Source organism: Ursus arctos, unplaced genomic scaffold (assembly GCF_023065955.2).
Source record: "Ursus arctos isolate Adak ecotype North America unplaced genomic scaffold, UrsArc2.0 scaffold_9, whole genome shotgun sequence".
In the NCBI taxonomy this organism is placed as follows: domain Eukaryota; kingdom Metazoa; phylum Chordata; class Mammalia; order Carnivora; family Ursidae; genus Ursus; species Ursus arctos.
Window position 1 is genome coordinate 22,856,785 of NW_026623111.1, and position 19,743 is coordinate 22,876,527.

Consider the following 19,743-nt stretch of genomic DNA (forward strand, 5'->3'; position numbering starts at 1 on the left):
TCATAGCTTTGTCTTTCTCAGAATATCACACAGTTGGAATTATACAAAATACCTTCTTGGTTAAAAGTTCCTCTATGTCTGATCATAGCTTGATAGCTCACTTCTTTTTAGTACTGAATAATATTCAATCAAAGGATGTATCCCAGTTTACCCATTTGCATACTAAAGGGCATCTTGGTTACTTCAAATGCTTGGTGATTATGAATAAAGCTCCCCTTAACATTTGAGTACAGGTTTTCGTGTGGGCATACATTTTCAATTCATTTGGGTAAATACCTAGGAGCACGATTGCTAGATCAAATGGTAAGACTGTTTTACTTTGTAAGAAATTGCCAATTTCTTTCATACTGCTGTACTGATCTGCATTTCTACCACCCATTTTCTGAAGTTCCTGTTGTTTCACATCATCATCTGTATTTTGTATTGTCAATGTTTTGAATTTTAACCATTTTAATAGGTATAATTAAATTATGATACAATTAAATACTTGTATATGGAACAAGCACAAGAAATTTATTCTGTGAAGAATTCTCTTTACAGAAGAGACTATACTGTGGTCTGACAGTACATAAATGTTTTATTTAACAGAATATCTATGGAGAAAATAGAGCACACTGATGTAAAAAATTAATTATTGTTTTAAATTGTTATTTTCTAATGACAAATGATATCAAACATTTCATGTGCTTATTTGTGTATCTTCTTTGATGAGGTGTCTGTTCAGATCTTTTTGCCCTTTTTTTTTTGCCCATTTTTAATTGGTTAATTTGTTTTCTTATTGTTGAGTCTGAAGAATTCTTGCTGTATTTTGTACACAAGTCTTTTATCAGAAAAGGGTTTTTCAGGGGTGCAGTCTGTTAAGCATCTGGTTGGCTCAGGTCATGATCTCGGAGTCTTGGGATGCAATCCCCCAATGAGCCCTGCATGGAGCCCTACATCAGGCTCCCTGCTCAGCGGGGAGCCTGCTTCTCCCTCTGCCCCTACCCTTGCTCGTTCTCACTTTCTCTCAAAGAAATAAATGAAATCTTGGGAAAAAAGGGGGTTTTCAAATATTTTCTTGCAGTCTCTGGGTTATCTTTTTATTATCTTATCAGTGTCTTTCAGAGAGCAGAAAATTTTAATTTTCTATTCTTGTATGGATTTCACTTTTGGTGTTGTATCTAAAATGGCATTACCAAATCCTAGATCATGTAGGTTTTCTCCCATTATTTTCTATAAGTTTCATAGTTTTGAATTTCATATTTAAGTCTATTGTTAATCCCAATTTTTTTTTCTTAAAAAAAATTGTCAGTGTTTAGGTTCTTTGGGAGTTTTTTGTTTTTGTTTTTGTCATGACACATCCAGCTGTTCCAGCACCATATGTTGAAAAGACTACTTATTGAATTAATTTTGCTAGTTTGTCAAAGATCACATGACTACATTTGTGCTGATCTATTTCTGGGCTCTCTGTTCTGTTCTACTGATGTATTTGTCTATTGTTACACCAATATCACATTGGTTTGATTATTGTAGCTTTTTGGTAAATTTTGAAGTTGGGTATTGTCAGTACTCTAACTTTATTTTTTCTTAATATTGTGTTGGCTATTCTGGGTCTTTTGCCTTTCCATATAACCATTAGAATCAGTTTATCAATATCCATTAATAACTTGTTGAGATTTTGACTGGGATTGCACTGAATGTATATCAAGTTGAGAAAAACTGACATCTTTATAATATTGTGTTTTCCTGTTCATGAATATGGAATATATTTCCATTTATTTACATCCCCATTGATTTCTTTTATAATAGTTTTATAGTTTCTCTCATAAAGATCTTGTATATATTTTGTTAGATTTATACTTAAGTATTTCAATTTTTGGTACTACTATAAATAGTGTTACTTTTTTAGGGTTCAAATTATAATTGCTCATTGTATATTAAAAAAAAAGTCGTTGACTTTTTACATTACCCTTATATTCTACAACCTTGCTATAATTGCTTATTAGCTTCAGTCATTTTTGGTTGATTTTTTTGGTATATGTGCTGCCGAAGTGAGCACATTGGTTGATTTTTTTGGAATTTTCTAAACAAGTGTGTGTTAGTAAGGAGTTGGGGAAGAGTTTTTCTTTAATCCTAAGATTTGGTCTCAGTCTTTTATTGGATCTATACTCCTGGAGTCTAACCTTCACAATTGCTTCTCAGGACTTTCTTCTTGTTAGGTGAGAGAGGTAGGAAGGATGGGGGCTGGAGGTGGGTACTTCCCTTACCCAGGTCAGTTAGAATGTGATAAAACAGTTTTCATTGAGGCAGACGTTTGTTAAGGAGAATGGAATACTCTGGGCTTATTTCAAAATGGCTGTTTTCCTCTATCTATGCCTGAAGCTTTAGGAGATTTTCCTCAGATATTCACCCTGAATATGAATCTGATGGCTTTCCTGAAGGTTAAATTCATAAAATTGTTACTTCTTCATTAAGCACTATCTAGTATATAACACAATCATCATATATTTCATCCCCATCATATGCAAAATGTATGTAGTAGCAGCTCTCATCAGAAATACATACAATTTTAAATTAGGCATTTATTAATTTTTAGAAATGCAAAGAATGAAACTAAGTTCTCAGAAGTATTTAATATATTTGTTCAAACTCATGAATGAAAAAACAAGTGACTAGTATTAAAAAATCAACCAATAAAACTTCAGAAAGATTCCATAAATTAATATTCTAGGTAATTCAAGAGAATTGAATGGTCAATATCATATGAACAGTCTGGGCATCCTTACTCTTTTTATTCAAGCTAATTATTATTATTATTAATTTTCTTTTGTAAACACATTCTGATATTGTATGATGCACATATATATTTTTTACAGAATGTATTTCAGGATAGCAAGTCCTAAACATTCAGTTCCTTTTGATCATGCTTATTTTGGTATAAATGGATCTGATGAGGATGATAAGTAAGTGACTATTCAAAGAGAAGGTTGCAAGTCTTAACAACAGACTGTCACAAAACATTTTATAAGTGTGATTCTCAAAATCTAATTTATATTAATGTGGTCAGAAAAAATTAAACAAACTTTTGTTTATCAAAAAATTGATGATGTTATAAACCTCTTTATATTTAATCATAGCCACCTCAAAGAAAATAATAAATATTTATTTCTTTCTCATTTATATTTAGCTAGGAATTTTATCCTCTTTATTCTGGAGACATAAAATCCTTTCCATGAAATACATATGCTTATGGAGAGAGAAACATAAGAAAATCATTGAGTCAAGGAGTCAGGGAAGCTGGCACAAGACAGAGGGAATGAGAGTCAGAGACAGAGAATATGAATGAGAATGTTGAGAAACAGAAGAACTCTATATGGAGGGAGCTGATTTCACAGAAAGAAACTCCTGGTAGGAAAACATGGAATATGGAATAAATGTGTGATTATAATTATATTCTGGTTTTTCACTGAAAGCTTTACTCACCAGAGGGAAAGTAATTTTGTTCTATAAACACTATAATATTTATCTGTGAAATCTAAAAAAAATATATTATTAACAGAATAACATACTGGTGTCTATACATGTATTGGATGTAAATACAGGATTTTACACATTGACAGAAATGGAAAGGATCACTTTTTTTTTTTTTATTAATGACATGGGTGATCTGATATTGTCAGTTGAGGATGAATCACAGTTTTTACTTGTCTTATTAAAAATAGGTAAAATTAAATTTTTATTTTCTCCCCTATTTTCTTCCTATATGTCAACTCTCTTAATTCATTTATTATTTATTTTTGTTATTGTTTCACAATTTTTCTATTTAGAGTTCCAAGAACAGTGTTTCATGTGTGCATTTCTAATGTATCTAATTTCAATTTAATTAGATACATCTGTCATTATATGCATTATTTTCAACTTATGTCAAGCATGTAACCTGGTATGGTTCTTTAAAATTACCAGCATAAGATTACAACTTTGTAATTATCCATATTTTTCATTGTAAAAGTAATGGATAGAAACTGAAGCAATATAAAACTCTATTAAAATAAAAATAAAAATAATAATCACAGTGTTGTCACCACCTATCTTTCTCCCACTTCAACCATTCCCACCATGTGTAACTATAATGAAAATTTTGTGTGTGTATCATTCCAGATCTTTTTCTACAAACAGAGCACACACACACACACACAAACACACAATTTATTCTAACATGATTATTTTAGACTTATGGATCTGTGAGCAATTTTCCCACACTATTACTCATCAAGTTAGCAATACAAATGTCATCTCATCTTTGTAGCTTGCTGCACACTATTCTATCCTACTGATATACTGTAATGTCCTTATTAAGGTACGTGTAGGTTGTTACTGATTTTTCTCACCTTTGTAAATAATATTGTAAGAAATATAAGTTATCTATATGCATCACAGCTATGTAAATAATTGCTTAGGATATTCCCAGAATTAAACTTGGATAGTCAAAAGTATATATATTTATATTTTCATTAGATACGTCATATTAATCTCCAAAAACTCTGTAAACTCTGTGACAATTTATTTTATTTTTATTCTTTGTGTTTTGGAAAAATTGTCAGGCCATTTTTTCAAAAGCACTGTGGTAACCCTAACTTTCGATAGTTTTTCCATACACTATTAAGCAGGAAGAGATGCAAGATTAAAATAGTCACTAAGTAACTGCCTACCAGCCTGTCTTTAGAGCAGGCTTCCTTTCCTTTTTCTGGAGACATTATTTGACTTTTTGAATTTAATTTCTCACACCATATACATATAGTTCAGTGACTTAAGCCATCATCTACCTAACTTGTTCTTGATTAGATTTTTCATGACCATTTTAATTTGACATATACAAAAATACCTAGAATTAGAGAAATAACATTAGCTTCCAAATTAAATGATCATAAACTGTTGGCACCCTTTCCATATTGCCCAGTATTCTGATTTTTTTAGTGGTGCACTCACTGATATTTAAAATGACACAATTGAGGCCCCTGGGTGCTCAGTAGGATAAGCATCTGACTTTGGCTCCGCTCATGATCTCAGGGTCCTGGGATAGAGCCCCCCAATGGAGCCCCACAGTGAGCCCTTATCAGGCTCCATGCTCAGCAGGGAGTCTGCTTCTCCTCTTGGTTTCTCTTTGTCCCTCCCCCTGCTCGTGTTCTCTCTCTTTCTCTCTCTCAAATAAATAAGTAAAATCTTTAAAAAATTTTTTTAAGAAAATAAAATGACACTATTGATTTTGGAATCACATTAGTTTAGTTTTGCCACTGTGTTGTTTCTTTGGTGCACTAACTTTCAGTCTTCCAAATGGACTCTTACTAAGTTATTTCTGGCCTGCCTCTGTAGTCCCTACAGCTTTAACCTATGGGGGTCCAGAAGTCCTGCGTATTTGTGTTTGATCAGTTTCGTGATTATTCCCTTTTCACGTCACTAACGCAGATACAGTACAAGACCCTTTGCTGCATCCAGAAGAGATTCCGGCGTGCTCACCTGGTGCTACTTCTGTGAAATGGAAGAGGCAGTAACTTGTGTTCTCTCACCTCCCTTCTTTCTGATCTTCCTTTCCTCATTACCAACCTCTCTCTCGCTCAGCTATTTTTTCTCCACTTTCAAAAGTACTTTTATGCCTTGAGAGGCTTGTGTTTCTATGGAACCTTTCTTTAAAAAGCAGTTCAAAACGCTTACCTGTCATCATTTCAGTTAATTCTCATAGTTCACTCTTATGTTTCCAAGGAGCAAGTTCTACATTGATAATACTGTTTTAGATTGACTCTAAGGAATAAAGAGACCAAGTATACTTTTAAGGACACATCACAAGGGAGAAATAGAATCAGGAATAAACTTTTACTTTGAATTCATTCTTCAACAGCTATTTATGGAGTGTCTCCTTTGTCAGAGCTCAAGTATGACAGAACTGATTCCTTTTCTTTTCCCAAATAAAATATGTGATGCTTCTGCAAGCATATGAAGAGACATAGAGGATTACTAGCATTGATGTATTATTATTCAAGGGTGGGAAGAGCTGTGTATGTTTCTGCTTTTATTTTCATTTCTAATCAGTAATCAAATATATGTGGGACTCATCAGTTTTTCATTTGCCCACACTTTGCAAAAATTTTCTTAGGGAACTCTGACAAGGGTGAAATAAAAATTTTAAAAAGCTATATCAAGAAAGTTACTTGGGTCAGTAACTTTTGTCTCTTAATACACATAATAATTATTAAGGGTTTATAAATGCCTGGAATTATTATAAGTGTTTTATATGCTTTGTCTTCTTTAAGCATTCCAAACACTAAATGGCGTCACTTATTAGTATTCTACCTTTATAGGGGGGGACTCGTAGACATGATTTCCACAGCTCGTTGAGAGAGAAGGTGGATATCAAACCCATATGCCTGATTGCATAGTCAACACCCATGGCTATAACACCCACTTTTTATCACTTTTGATACTAATTGAACCAAGCATTTAGAATATACTTTTTTCATGTAATTATGACCAGCATGGAACAGTTGTTTTTTACTCTCAAACGTACACCTATACAGTATGCCTGGGATGAAGTCACAGAAGTGTCTTTTGTGTCTGGCTCATCAAGGTGTTGTCTGCAGAGCAGGAACAACAGCTTCACCTGAAATCCTATGAGGAATTCAAGCCCTAAGGCCCCACATGGCAGACCTGCTACAGGACAATCTTCATTGGACTAAGATCTCCAGGTGATTCTCTGCATGCGAAAGTTTAGATAGCACTGCCTTAGCTGCTCGGCAATCACCAAAAACCACTTTGAAAACTGAATATAAAAGAATATTTCAGAGTTACCTTAATTTGGTAATTTTTAGTGGCTCTTATTTATAAATATAAAATATTTTTCCTTATAATGTCTTTGCAATTTGTAGGGGTCTGTGGTCTTATGAATAACAGAATTTAAGAAAATACCTTTTATATTTAGCCCCATGGGGCCGACTTTTACTTTAGCCCTCTAAATTTCTCCTTGTTAAGTTTCATGAAGATCTATTATATTGATGACAAAGTACTTTGTATATATCAGCACTATTTATCTGCAATATAGACTGCATACTAAAAAAAAAAGTGAGGAAAAGGTTAGTTTGGAAAACTTGAAGCACACGGCAAATGCTTGTCTCCTTTGGGAACATTTAAAATAATATGCAAGAAAACCATTGATGGTAGTAATGTACCTCGGTCAGGCTTTTCTTGTATTTGAACACTGGAGTACAATAATACACTGTTCTGTACAATGTCAGAAATGTTTTAAAATTGCATAATATACTTCCTCTGAATCTGTATTTCAAGTTAAAATGATGAGAGACAATTTTGTCTATATATACATGATTTGCCTCTGTTTAGAAAATTTAAAAGATGAAGAAGAAGAAGCATCATATATACAGTTCCATCCTCACAAAGCTTGGACGCCTAAAGAAAGAAACATATATTTTAAAAAGGAGAAAAAAAAATGTCAAGGCGATCAGCCCAGTTGATCACAATGTATCTTTTCAATGCATAATATTACTAAGGCTACATCTCCAAGTGTCAAGTGATTTGCCTTTATTCATTGTATCTTTTAATTTATTTGTTTTGTATCATTTTGAAGGATTATAGGATATAAGGAAGTATATTACCAGTTAAAGTAAGACTGGTTTTCTGTCTACATTTTTACCCTCAGGCCGCAAGTTGACAAATGGACATGAATTTAACCTCTGAGTGTTCCATAAGCTGGTATTGTCCTGACATTGCAAAGTGTTTACCACAAAAATCCTCCACATCCATCACCCAGGGCCAGCCTTTGCCTGATTCTAATTCCACTGACATTGAAATCTGAAGCTCTCTGTGAGTCATTTATCACACTTATTAAAATGTTCCATTGTGGATTAGAATAGCAATTCACTATTATTTCAGAGTGCTGCCCACAGGGCATTCGAGGCAGCAATCTTAATACTTTATTGAAATAGTACTTTGGTTTTAATAAACGATTCTTTGTAAAGGTACCTTGCTTTCAATTACGAAAGGTGATGTTGGCTTTTTAAAATCTGGCATCTGTGCCCAAGATTATGTAAATCCTTTAGTTTAATATTGCATTTTTCTGCTCTAAATATTCTACCCTCAGTATTTTAACATGGATATGTCAATTGGATTAATTAAACTGTTGTGTGAGGAATATCTTTCTGAACTTCCTTTTTGAAATGTGTTCAAATGATCAACGTATAATGAAAACTTTGAGGTAACAAATGTATTTTATATGAGTAAAGAGAAAATACAATTTTTTCTTGTAAGAAATGAGGTATTTGCACAACAGGGAGATAATTTCAGAATAGAACCTATTATTTTGTACAACGGGCTTTCTCCCCAATTAAGATTTGTTACAACTTTTTTTCCTTAGAAACTTTTGGATACATAGTATCCCAATCCATTCTTCTGTCTTTCTCCTTCTGCCTTTCATTTTCCTCATGAATGACATTATCCCTGACATCTGACTAAGAAAAGGATAAAAATGATTTGGTACAAGGTCTGATTCTCCTCTTCTATTTGAAGATTCAGTCATTGTAATTCCAAAGAAACAGTCTTTTATTTTTGAAAGAAAATAAGATTGACTTGTGATTTAAAAATTTAAAATAACATATAAAATTATAGATGGTATAAATTGATGTTCCATGTCCTTTGATAACTGAAACATACTAGAACAGTGTGTATTTCCTCCTGAGATATATTTCTACCTTAGCCAATAAAGCGATTGAATTACAGGTTAAATTACTTAACCGAGGCTACACAGGAAATGAGAAGAAGAGAAAGAAACATAGTTTTTAACTAGGAAATCTTAATGCCTTTTCCTGATGCAAGGTTATACTTATTTCTCAACTTTGGCATATCTCTTTAAATATCTGCCTTTTTTTTTTTTTTCCTCCAGCCAGGAAAATTGAGTTGGAGACTATATACACATATAGTGTGTGTGTGTGTGTGTGTGTGTGTGTGTGTGTATTTTTTTCCTAATTTCAAACCTGATCCAGTGACTTTATAGCAATTTATCATACTGAATCATAGAAGATTTAAATTTCAAAATGACTTTAATTCCTTAGCTCTGCAATCTGATAATTTTAAAAAATTGTTATGGAATATGACCCCAATGTATAGCAATATGCATGAAAAAATGGCGTGTGATTAGATCTCTTACACCAGACAACAAGGAAAATGTTACAAAGTAAAACTCTCAAAAAAAAAAGTTAAATATTAAGACAACAGAGTGAATGTGGAGAGAGAAATCTGAGGGAGGTAGTGAAAACAAGAACAGTCTCATCTGAAGGAAAGGGACTCTGACTTCTAAAACCACTAAAGCATGACTTCAGTCCCCATTTTTATCTTATCTTTTGTTTTCAAAGTGGAAAATCACTGGATTTGGTCTCAGAAGATTGTTCTATCTAGAAACCATGATTCCAAGCAAGTCCCATTAATGGGAAGGAAAGAGAAGATAGAAAAGACTCTGCATAGGGTCTTCACTTCTCCAGATTAAATACCTGGGAATGGATTCAGAAACTGTCTTAAGGACTCCATGGATCTGCCCTGGTTTCATAAGTGTATATTTAGAATTTCCACAGCTAAATTAAAAGAAAAAAATCCAGAGAAGAGTATAGACAGCCTCTACTGTAGCTTCTGTGCTTTTTGACAGCATGGAATATATTTTTCTCTTTCATTTTCTGAAATTTGAGTTCTGAATGATGGGAGAGATTCCAAAGCCTTGCCCAATTCTGACACACATGCAGTCATGCAGATGTGAAAATGTAAAGTCATGGGATAGATGATATCTTATATTGAAAGACCTGATCATGACTATTGGGAGTAATGACAATTTATTAAAGAGGAAGTTGAATAGACAACTAATCACAGTTCAAAACAGCAATTATAAAAATAGATAGGCTGGTATCCCCCCTTCTTTTGAGAAAAAGAGAGAGCAGGGGTGTGACAAAAAGAGATGGAGAGAAAGAATCTGAAGCAGGCTCCACACCCTGCATGGACCCCGATGAGGAGACTGATCTCACAACCCTGAGATCATGACATGAGCCAAAATCAAGAGTTGGACGCTTAACTGATTGAGCCATGCAGGTGCCCCATCATCCCCTTTTCCAAACAGATTACTAGGTCTACCTAGAAATTATTTTTATGAAAAAATACTTTTTTTTTCTAGTAACTATCTTTACAGGATGAACAAATTCCCTACTTCACACCTCAAAAGAAGGTAGCTACAATATATATTTCAATTTCAATTTATTCTATGTTAAACCTGTCAAGTTGAAGTAGTATTTTCTTTTCTGCTACATAAATTCAAGGGCCTCTGAGAGTATTTGAATACTGATGACTCCGTTACAGCTAATTAAATACCGGGGGTGGGGGGAGGGATAAAGTTTAAGTAAGAAAAACTGATAAGGGTGGAGGGAGATATCTCTAAATTGAAGTTTGATTCAGGTGTCTTTCACGTAATTTCCTATTACAGAAATAATAATTAAAGCTCAGTAACACTTTGTTTTTAAATAACTTGCCAGTCATAATAAAACTATTAGAAATATCTCACAGCCACAGTAAGAACACATGAATCCAGTCACATAGTACTAACATTTTTCCATCTCTGCTGCCAATTTAATTTCCATAAAAGTTTGGAGTTCCCTTTTGTGTTAAGTAAACACCCTGGAGTTGAAGAAAATAATTTAATTGCAAATATCAATTTGGATGACTTTTACTAATGATACTTTGCATGTTCCTGTTTCACAATAAATACATACATAAAGAAATTCACTTACCAGGCACCTACCTAATTAGCTTTTTAACATAAAATAAATGCGTTGGATTCCAATTCATCCAGTCATGAAAAATATATGAAAAAAAGGCCAGAAATAGCAATTTGTGTTATGTTGCAGTAAAAAGATGGGCTTTTTAAAAAGTTCTAGGACTTTTGTCTATATACCACACATTAAATATGATGGAAGATTTACTCAGTATCTTTGACATTTATCAAATCGCTGTGAAGATTATGTATGATAACATATGGAAAATTACCAGACCTATGCTTGATACTTCTTTGGTAATCTTCCAAGAAATAAATTCCAAATAAATTATAATTACTAATTGTTAAACTGGAAGTTTTGTGATTTTAAATTTTAAATTATGATAGAAAGCCCACAGCAAACAGATATAAGAATGTTCAGAGGACAAGTTATAGCTTGGATTTTCTTATTAATAAAAAGTGAATTAGCTAAAATAAGGCAAATAAAGTACTAATTGTGCCCCTCACATGGTAACCTCTCAGGGTTTAGAGTATGAAGAAGTGTAGATTAGAATTAGCTTATTTTTATATTAGAATCTAAATAATTTTGTTCATTTGATAGCTGAGAGAGCTGAGCTGAATTTTCCTTCTATTAATGTTTTTCTAAGTTCCCTCATATTCTTACATTTTTGCTTTTGTTCTTTGTTTTGTTTTGTTTTAATAGCTATGCGCTGAAGTCCTCTATTCACCTGTAAAAAAAAAAAAAAAAGATTTTTTTTTTTTCTCAGTTCCTTGAAATCCTTTCAGGGAGTGCTTTAATATTTACTGAGCACCTTTCATATGCTGGCTGGTACAAGGAGAGTTCTTTTTAGCAAGAAGAAAACAGTCTTTTCCGGGGGGTAGGGAGTCAGTTCCATAAATGCAGCTATATCCACTACTCTTAATGGGATCTGGCTGAATCTGGCTGAAGTCCACCGGGGTGAGGAGCTGAATGGGGGCTCTGTCAAAATGACACCTAAGACACACCCATCTCCATCTTATAGGTTTTAATTATAACATATGATGCTAAATTTTATGGTTCATAAATATTATAACACTTCTAATTTGGGGTTATATACTTTATAGTGGAAAGATAAAATACCCATCTCCATCTTATAGGTTTTAATTATAACATATGATGCTAAATTTTATGGTTCATAAATATTATAACACTTCTAATTTGGGGTTATATACTTTATAGTGGAAAGATAAAATACCCATCTCCATCTTATAGGTTTTAATTATAACATATGATGCTAAATTTTATGGTTCATAAATATTATAACACTTCTAATTTGGGGTTATATACTTTATAGTGGATAGATAAACATTTTTGTGGTACCTGGGTGGCTCTGTTGGTTAAGTGTCCAGCTCTTGATTTCAGCTCAGGTCATGATCTCAAGGTCATGAGACGAGGCCCAAGTCAGGCTCTGTGCTGGGTGGAGCCTGCTTAAGATTCTCTCTGTCCCTCTCCCTCTGCCCCTGTCCCCCTGCTTGCACTCTCTCTGTCTCTTAATGTAACATATGGACAGATTTTCTTTAGAACCAACTTGTCCTTTTCTTTTTAGAGGTGTGTTTAGTCCAGTTACACCCATTGCTGTCACAGATATATCTGGTTGTCATTCTTTCATAATTTACACTATGCATTATCTTTGTCATATTTATTTGCTTTTCATTTTCTTTTAAAATTTTATTATATGCTTTGTGTTTTCTTCTCTAATTATATTTCTTCTGGTGTTTTTTAGACTTCCTTCTTTCCTTCCTTCTTTCCTTCCTTCCTTTCTACCTTCTTTTCTTTCTTCCTTCTTTCTTTTTTTCCCATTCCCTCGTTTTTTGGGGGGTGTGGGTGGGGGGAGTGTACTTTTGTAGGCATTTCTCTGTAACTCAGTTTTACTCTGGATTAAAGAAAATCAGATTTTTCAATTATTTCCTCTTTATAAGTCATTTGAAATTTTGTTTAGTTGCTAAAATCTTTCTTTTCTTACTTTCATGAACACTACCTTTATTGGGAAATGTCTCATTGTTGACATTTCTGTATCAATAATTCTTGGATTTTTAAGTATTACTTGTTATTTGATAGACAGCACTTCAACTATGTATTAAAAAATTAGAAGAAACTGAATAGGTATGTGATAGATCTTCTTTACCTCTCTTCCAAATCAAGTCTTTCTTTCATTAGATCTGTGTTTGCACTCTGATCATTTCAACTTTGCTTATTTCTTCTTCACTGAGCAATGTCTGTCTTACCATTCAGTTTTGTCATAGCATTATATTTACTTTTTAGTTATTTCTTGAGTTCTGATGCTTAGATTTAATCTCTTAAAACTTTTTTCTGGTCTCTGCATTTTTTTTTTTTTTTTTTTTTTACTGTACAATGGGAATTGATTGAGGTTTTATTTATTTATTTATTTATTCAATTTATGGTGGTATTTTGTCAAACACTTTATCTGTTCAAGGGCATCATTTTTTTAATTGTTTATCTGCCAACATTTTTGTGTCTCCTTTCTTTCCCTTCCCTGTTCCTATTATCTCTCCCTTTCTTCTTATTTATCTACATGTTCTATTTGGGTTTTAGGCTAATTATTGTACTTTTTCAAATGAGGTAAGTTGTGGCTGGACCCAGCTAGTAGTAAAAGGTTCATGTTGGGGAAATGCCAGCATCTTGTTATAAGGTACTTATTCTTCTTATGAAACATGGTTGTCTCAGTAATTGATTTGTTAGCCTTCCCTTCTCCAGTCAACCTAACTGACACAGCTTGAGAGCTCACAGATATTTTTGACTCAGTGGATGAGTGCTCAAGACACTCAAAAGATTTAATTGAAAGAATGGAAATATGGAAGTTTTCCATTTTTATTGCAGTGGTATTTGGCACCAGTCCAAAATCAGATAACTAATCTGTAAATAATTAGGGGTTTTGGCCACAGCCGTAGCACTCAAGAGTAAAGCCCTCTTCGTTTTGACATGAACAGAGTCCTATACCTTATCCCTGATTCCTTTCCTTTTATTCTATCAAAGCAGGCCAGTGATTAACTTGCCTAGAGCCAGTCTCATTTTCATGTGCAGAGGAACAGACCTACCCAAGATAAGAGTATAGATAGACAAGCCGGGTCTACCAGATCTTATTATTATACAAGTGTCCATTTTAATAAATCATAAAACTAAAGACAGAAAACCCCCAGCAACAAATTAATTGACTTGACCAGGAACACCTAAAAAGTTAAAAGGTAAAGATAAATCAGAAAGTATGGGCAGGGGCGCCTGGGTGGCTCAGTCGTTAAGCATCTGCCTTCAGCTCAGGGCGTGATCCCAGAGTCCTGGGATGCAGCCCCCCACAGGCTCCTCTGTTGGGAGCCTGCTTCTTCCTCTCCCACTCCCCCTGCTTGTGTTCCCTCTCTCCCTGGCTGTCTCTCTCTCTGTCAAATAAATAAATAAAATCCTAAAAAAAAAAAAAGTATGTGCAATATGTATATTTGGAGGAAAATGATTAATCATAGCAGCAGAAAATAGATAAAGTATGTTTCAAAACAATTTACAAAAAAAGGAATCATATATGTCCAATTCAGATATATTGGTTCTGCACTGGGGCCCAGTTGTGCTGACGTTTAAATAATTTGCCTTCAAATGGGAATTTGAGGTATTTTTTAAAATTCTGTCCAATATTCAATGATACTATGCATACATTGTTGATTGGAATACAAACAGGTAGTCCATTTCTCAGTATATAGGAATCTTTAAATATCTGTATACTATTTTACTGCATCGTTCAACTTTGAGAATCCTAGTCAGAGGAAATGTTTGGCCTCTCTCAGATAGAGTAGTCAAGGACATTGTCTCTGAAATTCAAATCCTGAACTTTGTTGTTCAAAAAGCACATTGCTTTCAGTTACTTTCAAGAACTGGGAAATCCTCAGCAAATATTCTAGGTTTTTCATAATGTGTTATCAGTATCAGACACTTTAATTCCACGTTCACTATATATTCTTGATGTAACAGCTCACTTAGGCTTAAAATAAGCTGAGCTCTTATCTTTTCCTACCATGCTACCCTGTATTCCATGTTTATTCCATTTTTCTCTCTGCCTAGAATCTTCTTTTCTATACTCATTTTTATTTTCCCCTTTCTGAAATTTTTTTTTTTTTTTTTTTTTGGTTTATAGAGGCAAGAATAATCCCATAGTTTTCCCCATGTCAGTTATCGGCTACTCCATTCTTTTAATATATCAGATCAAAAAATCTTTGGAGGTATTCTTGACTCCTTCTCTCTCAAAAAGGACATTAGTTCTATCCACAAATTTTGCCATCTTCCTTTCAGAATGAATTCTGAATCTGACCACAGGTCACAGCCACCGCTTCGACAAATGCTGTACCACTGTCTTTTACCTGCATTATTAAAAGAGCCTTTTAATGAGTCTTCTTTTGACTGTCTTCGTTTGGTGGAAGTAAGAATGACTCTGTGAAGACATAAATCCTGCTATTCTTTTGCAGCCCTTAATTACATTACTGTCTCACTCTACAAAAAACAAACAAAAAAGATAATATTTGAATAATGTCCTAGAGTCCCAATATGAGCCGATCCCATTTGCCGCTCAGACCTTCCTTCCCAGTCCTCTTCCTCCCTCACTCATCTCCAACAACACTGGCTTTCTTGTTCATTTTCACTCAGGCTGTGTGTTCTTGCTCTGGAGACTTTGCACATGCTATTTTGATATATATATATATATATATTTTTTTTTTTTTTTTTTTTTACTAATTTTAGTGTTACTACTTATTCTAGTGTTACCTGTTTCTCATGCCTAACTGATTACATATATTTTTCTTAGTTTCAGGGACTAAATTTTGTTTACCAAACTATCTCTTATGGAAGCCCAGAAGACCAAATGTAATTTCTAACTTTACCATAAAATACTGGTTAAAGTGAATTGAACTTGGATTCAAGGGGGTTAAATGTGTTGAAGAGGAACATTGACCAGAGCAGGCCCAGGCCAGGAGGCCCCAGAAGATGGAAACTTACTAACAATAAGCTAGAAAAACCAGAAGCCCTACTGGGAGCAAGCGATAACCAGCGTTTCTGCTTCTGTAAACAGGCTTCCTGCCACAGGCTCCCTGCACTACTGTTCCTGCCTAAGGCAGCCCCCACCCCCCCAGTTTAAACCCACCTACCAGCATTCAGCATTGCCCTTGGAGCCTGACTGCAGTCCCCTATAAAAGCCCTGTAACCCCGTTGCCCGGGGCCCCGAATTTGGAGCACGATCTCATCTGGGTCCCCTGGCATAAAATAAATCTGGGTTCTCCTACTTCTCCGACTGTCACTTGGTCTCTCTCTGGTCTGATTCTTATTTTTCCGCAACAGTGTAACTGAAGGTCACAGAGTTAATAGTAGAGAAAGAAATGTGTCCTGATCTTTGCAAATCAAGTGGCTGACTTCTTTTTAACCCCTTGTAGGAATTCATATTGCAGCACTGAATCGGATTTTACTGAATAGTTCTCATTAACTGTTCTTTTCTTCATAGCAGGAAAGTCTCATTAAAAAGAAATTGACACTCATGAGATTTTTCATATGGGAAAGCAGAAAAACAGAGATCTCATTTAAACAAAAACTTTCTGTACTTTCCCCTGAGTTGCCATCCCAGGGTATGTCTTTCTCTTGTAATAACCGTCTATGTATATAAATATGCATGTATATGTCTGTATATACATATATGTGTGAGCATGTATTCCAGCGTAGTTATTAGAAAAACTTCTTTACATTATCAAATGTGGTTTTTTCTGAGAAAAATCAGGTGTAAGGTGAACAACCTATATGGAATTTAAAAATATCTCCACAATCCCCACCCTTCTTCACTTTCTGCTTATTTCATTCTATGACTTATTCTTCTATTTTAGACCCTATTTTTTTTCTTCTTAGTTTCTTAGAATACTGATGGTTAAGTTATCAGGATGACTAGATATTATAAAAGTAATTTCAGATTTTATTTTAGACTCAAGGAAGTTTTCAGTGGATGTTAAATAGTGGATGAAATACAGAAAATCTATTTTGAAAATATTTATATTGATTGACCATACTGTGTTTTTCTTCAACTTAAAACATTGGATGAAAATGAATGTTAACTAACCCTTTCAAACAAATAAACAAAAAGACAATTTTAATTTAAATTTTAAATCTATCTAATGACGATAAACTATTTTTTCCTTGGGAATTTTTGATCATGTTTAAACTACTGACCATGGACACTTTCAGAGTAATGATAGCATATGTTTAAAAATTAAATAATGTTATTTTGTTACAGAACAGAATGTTGGTGGGTGAACATCTTTGTTGTTTCATGTTTCTCCTGCCACCAGAGAGTGAGCTTTGCTAAGACATACAGAAAACTTGACTTAGTTCTTTGACCTTGCATTCATATAACCTTACCCATTGCTCCATTATTATTTAATTGACTTGATTTGAATGTAAAATAAGTTATTCTACCTTTTACAGTGTTACTTAACTATATGATTACGTTGAAGATTAAGCTCTCTCTTAACAACATAGTAACAATATATAATTTGAAAAGTTTCCAAAACTCCAGGAAAGGTTAATCCAACTGTGTTACATCAGTCAAGTAAAGTTCACAAAATATTTCAGAGGTAATGAGGAATACACAAAAGGATAACTATAAAACATGTCTTAAGTGCAAAGAGACAAATAAAAAAAGAGTATCATGAATAATGGAAGACAATGACAGTAAACATAAGAACAGAGATCATAGGAAAAAAGACCCATGACTACATTCCTTTACTTCATCTTTTTATCTAAATTCTTTACTTAAAAAATGATTTGCACAATAATTTATAAGAGACTTCTTAGAAATAATATTCAGAATGTAAAGAAATTATTTCTTTATATAAATGAAATATATAAGCTCTTTTAATAATTTTTTGGTGAAGCATTTAAAATAGTAATACATCTGGACCTGAGGATGATGATGATAATGGTGATGATGATGATGAAATCCTTTCCCTTCTGTCGTATAACATAGCACAGTCATGAGAGTGACATCGCATTTCAATTGGTATATTTGATTTATTAGAAGCAGTGTACAGGCATCACCTCCACTCAAAGAGAGGGAACTATACCACTCATTGGGGGTTACCCTAGAATGTGTCAGTCACAGTTAAAGGTGTTGTTAGAACTTAAGGATCATGTTTAGAGCATGACTCAAAGCAAACATCATGGACTTCTTTGTAACTTAAGACATTCTTTAACTCATTCTGTTTTTTGTTTTAAGGGTTACTCTTCTGTATTTAGCACCAAGCTCCTAAATTGGACTATATGAAAAATCATTAAATTTGTATTCACAACTTCCTTAGAAGAAACTTAAATTTAGATAAATAAAGGGCTGTTCTAAAATTATGAAAAGCAAATGGATTTTAAGGGTTAGGTCATTATACATTTTAGGGAAGTACAATTTGACATTTTATACGTCTCACATTTATGATAATATATTCCAAGGAAATATTGAGGGAAATACATTGATACTAAGTAATAAAGAAGTTAATTATATCACTGTTATAAGAATAAAACATTGAAAAAATTCTGAGTGTCAGAAAATTAGCTAAATATGTAAGTATTTTATTGAACTCACTGGGCTAAATAAGGTATGTTAAGAAAAAATTTTTCTCAGAGAATAGGGGAAGGGAAGGAAAAACAAAACAAGATGAAATCAGAGAGGGAGACAAACCATAAGAGACTCTTAACTGTAGGAAACAAACTGAGGATTGCTGGAGGAGAGCGGTGTGGGGGGATGGGGTAAGGTGATAGGCATTTAGGAGGACACGTGATGTAATGAGCACTGGGTGTTATATACAACTGTGAATCACTGAACTCTACCTCTGAAACTAATAATATACTATATGTTAATTAATTGAATTTAAATAAAATAAAACTTTAAAAAAAATAATTTTTTCTACAATTAGTACGGTCACACATCATCTCCTCTGCTGCTACTTAATGGTATTGAGCAAATGGCATGATTTTTATTTTCGTTTTAAAAATTATTTATAAAACTTATTTGTATATTACAATTTCATTAAATCACAGCTATAAACTTAATTTCAATTTTAAGTTTCTGCCTTTCCTCAAAGTCCATCTGATCATGGATCCAAGATCAGTGGGAGGAGAGAGGGCCCATGAACTTATCTTCTCTGAGTTCTGCCATTACTCCTTTTCTTATCCCTTCTGCTTCTGTCCTTTTTACGGTTGAAGAGAGTTGGGTTCAGAGGAGCAAGAATGAGAAGAAAAAAGTCAAATATGTGTTTTGCTTGGTTTTGATTTTTAGTTAGTAAAGGCTATTTACATTTCTCTTCTGCTTATCAAATGCAATCTGTCCAAACTCAGGTATCCAAATATTGGCTATTTGGTGGGGTTCATTAGTGGATTCTTCAGAAAGGCTTTAGAAGATCTTTGCAGCGCACCATTCCCTGCTTTGAACCACAGCTTCTTATGTGTTCTTTCCTGCCCCTTAATAACAAAATACTCCAACATTCTTCTAACTGTATTCTCCAGATATCAGCCACGTCTGCCACTTGATGGACTCGGGGTGAAGAAAGGAACTTTGATTGTTCTTCCACTCACTCGAGTGTTCTATTTTCTCTGTATCTTTAGGGATCAGGAATAGGGATGAAGGAAAAGGGGCCAAGCAACACCCTTCTTAGACCCTGGCAATCAGGACACCTCTCCTATGACTTATATATCACATAGCATGTGCAAGTTGTAATAATAAAATACAATAAATATACTAAAGAATATGAATGTTTTGTTTATTCAAAATCTTGGCTCAATGTTGACACAGCAAGACCTGTAATTTCAAAGCATTTGCCCTCCTAACTCTGTTGAGACCTCAAGGAAACACTTCCCCATCTGTCTTGCTGTGTTTTGAAAGAAAAAATGACTACTTCTT